The sequence below is a fragment of the Babylonia areolata genome, chromosome 18, assembly GCF_041734735.1.
Source record: "Babylonia areolata isolate BAREFJ2019XMU chromosome 18, ASM4173473v1, whole genome shotgun sequence".
Classification (NCBI taxonomy): domain Eukaryota; kingdom Metazoa; phylum Mollusca; class Gastropoda; order Neogastropoda; family Buccinidae; genus Babylonia; species Babylonia areolata.
In genome coordinates, this window is record NC_134893.1 from 10,819,539 (window position 1) to 10,827,038 (window position 7,500).

Sequence of the window (7,500 nt, forward strand, 5' to 3'; positions counted from 1 at the left end):
TGTTTCCCAGTCTGTCTCAGCTCACCATTCCCTGTCTTGTCTGTCTCAGCTCACCGTTCCCTGTCCTGTCTGTCTCAGCTCACCGTTCCCTGTCTTGTCTGTCTCAGCTCACCATTCCCTGTCCTGTCTGTCTCAGCTCACCATTCCCTGTCTTGTCTGTCTCAGCTCACCATTCCCTGTCCTGTCTTTCTGCTTCTGCCCCCCCCCTCCCCCCGCCCCCTCTCCTTCTCACACAGTATCTCTCTCTGCTTTCTCCCACTGTTTCCCAGTCTGTCTCAGCTCACCGTTCCCTGTCCTGTCTTTCTGCTTCTGCCCCCCCCCTCCCCTCCCCCCCGCCCCCTCTCTCTTTCTCACACAGTATCTCTCTCTGCTTTCTCCCACTGTTTCCCTGTCTCAGCTCACCATTCCCCATCTGTCTGTCTATCTCACCCCCCCACCCCCCAGCACCCCTCTCCGCACCCCCCTCCCACACACACACCCTCTCTCTCTCTCACAATAATTCTATCTGTCTTTCTCTCTCTCTGCTTTTTCTTAGGGTTTCCCTGTCTGTCTGTCAGTCTCTCTTTCCCCCTCTCTCTCTCTCTCTAAAGAAGAAGCAATAATTTCATTTACTCTTTTCTTTTTTACTCTCTCTCTCTCTCTCTCTCTCTCTCTCTCTCTCTCTTTTCCATGCGATCAAAAGGAGAAATCATATACTCAGACCTAATTAAGTAGAATTAATGTCAAGTCCATGAACATTATGATACTGTGTCATAATTATATTCAAGTGTTATAATACCCCTTCCCATGCCCACCCCCAGTCCCCTGGTTTTGAATTGTGGTCCATGGCCAAAGTTCATTAAAACATTTTCGTTCGTTCGTTCGTTCTCTCTCTCTCTCTCTCTCTCTCTCTCTCTCTCTCTCTCTCTCTCTCTCTCTCTCTCTCTCTCTCTCTCTCTCTCTCTCTCTCTCTCAAGAAGAAGCAATAATTCATTCACTCTTTTCTTTTTTTATTCTCTCTCTCTTTCTCTCTCTCTCTCTCTCTCTCTCTCTCTCTCTCTCTCTCTCTCTCTCTCTCTCTGTTTTTTTTCTCTTTGGGGCAAAGACACTGTCCACTGTTAGTTCTACAGTGCAGACTCCCGTCCTACATCGAGAGTCCTGTCACTGAGCAGTGACAACGTCCGTTCATGTTGTTAGTGGTCACGTTTAGTGCTCACGGTCGCCTGCAAGTCTTTTCTGGCAGTGAGAGTCCTGTCAGCTGTGACAACGGCCGTCCACGTTGTTGTTGTTGTTGTCAGTAATCACGTTCACCTGCAAGTCTTTCCTGGCAGCAAAAGTCCTGTCACTGAGCAGTGACAACGTCACACTAACACACACACACAGACAGTGACAGAGAAACATAGAAACATATGGAGACACTGAGAGAGAAACACACACACACACACACACACACACACACACACACACGCACGCACGCACACACACACACACACACACACACACACACACACACACACACACACACACACACACACACACACACACACACACACACACACACACTGATAGTGAGAACAACAGACAGGAGCCAGAGAACAAGAACGAGAACGGAAGGAGGGAGGAGGGGAGGGGGAGTGGGGGGGGGGGGGGGGAGGGGCGGTGGGGGGGCTCACCCTAAGACAAAGCTTCACTGACGAGCCCCATTGGGCGGAGGAAATTGGCTTGCGGCATTTCCTCAAGAAGCTATAAGCTTCCCAGGCGATGACCAGCCTGAAACCAAAATGGCATCGATTAGTTTCCACACAATGATATCTCTGTCTCCGTCTCTCGTCTCTGTGTTCCTGTCTCTGTCTCTGTCCGACCCTGCCTCTCGTTCACTCTCTCTGTCTTGTTTATCTCTCTCTCTCTCTCTCTCTCTCTCTCTCTCTCTCTCTCTCTCTCTCTCTCTCTCTCTCTCTCTCTCTCTCTCTCTCTCTCTCTCTCTGTCTCCCAGGACAAGATTGGAAGACTAGGCGATGCCTAAAATCTTTATCCTCGAGTAATGAAGTTATTTGAATCTTGAATCTTAAATCGTGAATCTGTCTCTCCTTCTTTCGCTTGCTCTCTCTGTCTATCTGTCTCTCTCTGTCTCTGTCTCTGCCTCTCTCTCTCTCTCTCTCTCTCTCTCTCTCTCTGTTCATTTGTCCATAGCTCATTGTCTATGTGTGTCTGTTCCTATGTCTGTTTCTGTGTCCGACTGTATTTGTCCTTTTCTCTCTGTCTATCCCTGTCTCTTTTTGACTTTCTCGCTTTCTTTAGCATCCTTCTCCTTTTTCCGTTTTCTCTAATGCGTTCTCTCTCTCTCTCTCTCTCTCTCTCTCTCTCTCTCTCTCTCTCTTTCTATATATCGATCTATCTTGTCTATGAATCTCTCTATCATTCTACACATCAGTCTATCTGTCTGTTTAGCTATCTTATCTATCTGCCTATCTAGCTATCTAGCTATGTATCCAACGTTTGGTCTGGCGTTTTTCACTATTAACTGTCAGAGGTACTAACCCAACAGATTTCAAAGTGAAACGTGTCGGCAGCCGCAAAAAGGCACCCCCATAAGACAAAGTTCAGTTTGTCTTTTAACTGTCCGGTGCTTAAGCGATTGAGAATGAAACATATCCTTTAAAGCTATTAAGACGGTTGTCAAAAAACCTCAGCGCTGTGACTTTATTGATAATTCAAACGAACTGAACGGCTTCTGTAGTCTATAATGATAGTGTGGGCAGTCTGGTATATAGCCGTATGGTAAAACCGAAACTAACTCCTTCGAATAGGGTTTTAGCCTTTCTGAATAAACTATCAATCAAGCAACCAACCAAGCAGTCTCTCTCTCTCTCTCTCTCTCTCTCTCTCTCTCTCTCTCTCTCTCTCTCTCTCTCTCTCTCTCTCTCTCTTTATATATATATATATATATATATATATATATATATATATATGTATATATGTGTGTGTGTGTGTGTGTGTGTGTGTGTGTGTGTGTGTGTGTGTGTGTGTGTGTGTGTGTGTGTGCATCAGGCCTTTGTGAATCGGTTATCCTCCCTCCTCTACTTCTCTGTCAGCTGTCAGCTGTTCTCTCTTTTCTCAGCTGTGTGTGTGTGTGTGTGTGTGTGTGTGTGTGTGTGTGTGTGTGTGTGTGTGTGTGTGTGTGTGTGTGTGTGTGTGTGTGTGTGTGTGTGTGTGTGTGTGTGTGTGTGTGTGTGTGTGTGTGTGTGTCTGTGTCTGTGTCCATGTATGTGTGTGTCTGTGTCTGTGTGTACGTGTGTGCGTAGATGGCTGGATGGATGGCTGGGTACTTATCTATCTATCTCTCTCTCACCCAGAAAATGAAAAAACAAAACAAACAAGCAACCAAACAAACAAACAAACAATTATAGGCTTCAGTCCGTTTCATCTCCTCTGTCTCCAGACGGAAATACTGTTCCTGCCACGATGGTGTTGCTGGATGTGTTCGCTGGAGGACTCCATTATGTTTTCCCACATAACATTTCTGCATTCATTCGTTTAAAAGTTGATGGAGAAGACGCATTGTCGCGTGGTGCTTCCTTTTTTTTTCGGGAAAGGATTTTCTCTTTCAAAACTTCTCTGCTCTTTCTTCTTCTTTTTTTTTTTTTTTTTTTTTTTTTCTTTTAACTTTCCTCTTTTCTGGATTTTCTTTTGACATTGCCTTGAAGTCTCCTCTCTGCCTGTGTATTGCCCCCTCTCTGTCTCTCCGTGTGTGTGTGTGTGTGTCTGTGTGTGTGTGTGTGTGTGTGTGTGTGTGTGTTGTGTGTTGTGTGTGTGTGTGTGTGTGTGTGTGTGTTGTGTGTGTGTGTGTGTGTGTGTGTGTGTGTGTGTGTGTGTGTGTATGTGTGTGTGTGTGTGTGTGTTGTGTGTGTGTTGTGTTGTGTGTGTGTGTGTGTGTGTGTGTGTGTGTGTTGTGTGTGTTGTGTGTGTGTGTGTGTGTGTGTGTGTGTGTGTGTGTTGTGTGTGTGTGTGTGTGTGTGTGTGTGTGTGTGTGTGTGTGTGTGTGTGTGTTGTGTGTGTGTGTGTTGTGTGTGTGTGTGTGTGTGTGTGTGTGTGTGAGTGGATGGATCTGTCTATCTGCCTGACTGTCTCTCTGTCTGTATGTCTCTCTCCATCTCTCTCTTTCTCCTCTTCTCCTTCTTCTTTGCTTTCCCAGTGATTTTCATGATGTGCACGTTATAACTACTGTTTTTATGTTTACCCAGAGCTTGAAAGCATAAGCACGTGCTTAATGTATGAATTAACGAAACAGCCATCTAACATTCACCACCAGAACTATCTTCGGTTTCATATCGTTTTGCGCATCTCCATTCTAATTAGCATATCACACACACACACACACACACACACACACACACACACACACACACACACACACACACACACACACACACACACACACACACACACACACACACACACGCAATAAATGCAAAGTTTTCTTCTGCAGAATCCTTGGTCGCTTTCCTCCACACGGGCCCATACCTTGCTTATAAGGTATTTGCCTTGCACAGTCAGGCTTCTTGCACAAGCTATTCCATTCTGCCTATCATGCTTAATGTGCTGCCGGGTTCACCTTAATACGTGCGTGCGTGTGTGTGTGTGTGTGTCTGCGGACTCTGTGTGTGTGTGTGTGTGTGTGTGTGTGTGTGTGTGTGTGTGTGTGTGCGCTCGCGCGTGTGTACAAGAACGCATGTTATATATGTATATATACATATATAATTTTTTATATGTATGTATATATATATATATATATATATATATATATATATATATATATATGTGTGTGTGTGTGTGTGTGTGTGTGTGTGTGTGTGTGTGTGTGTGTGTGTGTGTGTGTGTGTGTGTGTGTGTGTCAGTCTGTCTGTTTGTCTGTGTGTGTGCGTGCGTGCGTAAGCGCACGATTCATGTTCCTTCTTTCCTGTCGACAATTGTCCTTCATATTTTTGCAAAACGACCTCAGCAAAACATCTGAAATAAAGCACCGAAAGACATCTGATTTCACACGGAAATGACAAGGAAGCGAGGGCGGAAATCGACCATTGAAAGGAGTCATCTTCACAGCAGCTTTTGTAAGAGATAGAAAGGGAAGAAGAGAGAGGAAGAGAGAGAAGGAGAGGAGGTGAGGGGTTGGGGGAGGGGTGGGGGGTGTGTGGATGGAGAAAAAGACAGACAGAAAAAGCAACACGGAGAGACACGCACACACGCATAAACACACACACACACACACACACACACACACACACACACACACACACACACACACACACACACACACACACACACACACACACACACACACACACACACACACACACACACAGAAGAAGTGCTGACTAGATTGTAACGCTATATTATCCATGAAAACTCCAGGAGGATGACAAATACATGTCGAGATTTTCGTTACGGGTTTGTCGTTTTCTTTTTTTCTTCTCATCCTGCTCTCTCTCTCTCTCTCTCTCTCTCTCTCTCTCTCTCTCTCTCTCTCTCTCTCTCTCTCTCTCTCTCTCTCTCTCTCTCTCTCTCTCTCAAAATCACAAGAGGTTGAAGGACGCAAAGAAAGGTGTGATGATTACAATGATGACGACGATGACAACGGCAATGACGACGACGACAATGATAATGATGATGAGGAGGAGGAGGAGCAGATGGTGAAAGAGGAGGAGGAGGAGGAAGAGGAATAGCGAATAAAAGAATGACGCGTTCATCCATTGCATAAATTTAGTGGCGCTGTCAGTGTAGCGACGCACTCTCCCTGAGGAGAGCAGCCGGAATTTAACACTGAAAAATCTGTTGTGACAAAAAAAGTAATACAAATACAAATACAAAAAGTATTTTAACTCACTCAGTACGGCCAGTCCTATCTTCTCCTCTGCACAGACCCCTCGGATGTCCAGTGGGTGTCTGAATGACCCAACCTTTAGCTTCCGTCGTCAGGATTTTGTGGCATTGTTTGTCAATATTCACCTCTTCAGTATAAGAGCCTTCCGCTTGCAATATTTTGATGATGATAATTGGGGTGAAACGCTGTTAACGTCGTCTCTTTCGCCGTTCGTATGGAAAGAGTTAAAAGATACAAAAATACATAATAGAGATGCGGAGAAAAATAGGAGTATGTGTCCTGTCTCTCCCCATGTTAGAGAAGGAAAATAAATGAAACGAATTAATGCACTGCACAGTTTGTTCAAGTGTTTTTAATGGATAAGAAAAAAAAAAGTGACCAATTTTATGTACCATTCCCATTTCAGTACGACAATAACAACACCAACAAACAACAATACCGCAATGCGGTTGGTGTCGTTATGGGTTAACTGAAATATCCTTTTCACAATAAAGCAGGAGAAGAAAAACAAGAGAGGCAAGGCCTTCAAGACTCACTTTGTGATAAATTAAGTCCCCTAGCATTAATTACAGAGTAATTTCCTTTTTTTTTTTACTATCTGCACCAAAACGTTTGCAAAATAAATAAAAAGTCCATGCTTAGCAAAAGAAGTTCCTGTTTGAACAAAAAATGATAATAATGACTCCTCTTGTTGTTGTGTCAGAATGAGAGGTCAAAGTGCCAAGTTTAGAGAATACAAAAAATATAAATATAACAGTAAATGCAGTTTGCATATAATTAGGCTTTTTTTTATAATTTTTTTGTGCCCATCCCAGAAGTGCAATATTGTTTTAAACAAGATGATTGGAAAGAACTGAATTTTTCCTATTTTTATGCCAAATTTGGTGTCAACTGACAAAGTATTTGCAGAGAAAATGTCAATGTTAAAGTTCACCACGGACACACAGACACACGGACACACACACACAGACAGACAACCGAACACCGGGTTAAAACATAGACTCACTTTGTTTACACAAGTGAGTCAAAAACCAAAACAACCCGAAGCTTTAACTGATTCCTTCGCCTTTTGTCAGTGTAACTGGGTTGTAGAACTAACTTGGAAGCTTGGTATTCATAATCTCCTCCTGCCATCCCAAACACAGTACACATGATGCGCCGGTCTATCCATTTCAAGGAGCAGCTGAAGGGAAGCTAAAGTGGGAAGCTAAGTGGAAGCTATGGAGAAGCTAATTGGAAGGTAAACGGAAGCTAAGCCTCCCAAGCTGTCCTGATAACTCTCCATCCATCACTGGAAAGGATAGCCATTCGCACTGACAGATTAAAAGGCATTGCAAAGAAAGAAAAGACCAGAAAAAAAACAAAAACACACACACACAAAACACAAAAAACCCAACAGATCCCGCCAGGGAGGTTTAGGTAAATGATGGCAACAGGGTGAGGGATAAAGGAAGAGAGAGAGAGAGGATGAAAAGGAAAGAGAGTGTGTGATGCGTTTCCCGTCTTTCCGCACCCCCACCCCCCACTTGTTCCACGGCTCTCCTTTCACGTGTGTGTGTGTGTGTCTTTGTCTGTGTGTCTGTGTGTGTACGTGTGTGTGTGCGTTCGTGCATATATGTGTGCGTGCGCGTGTTGTATGCGTA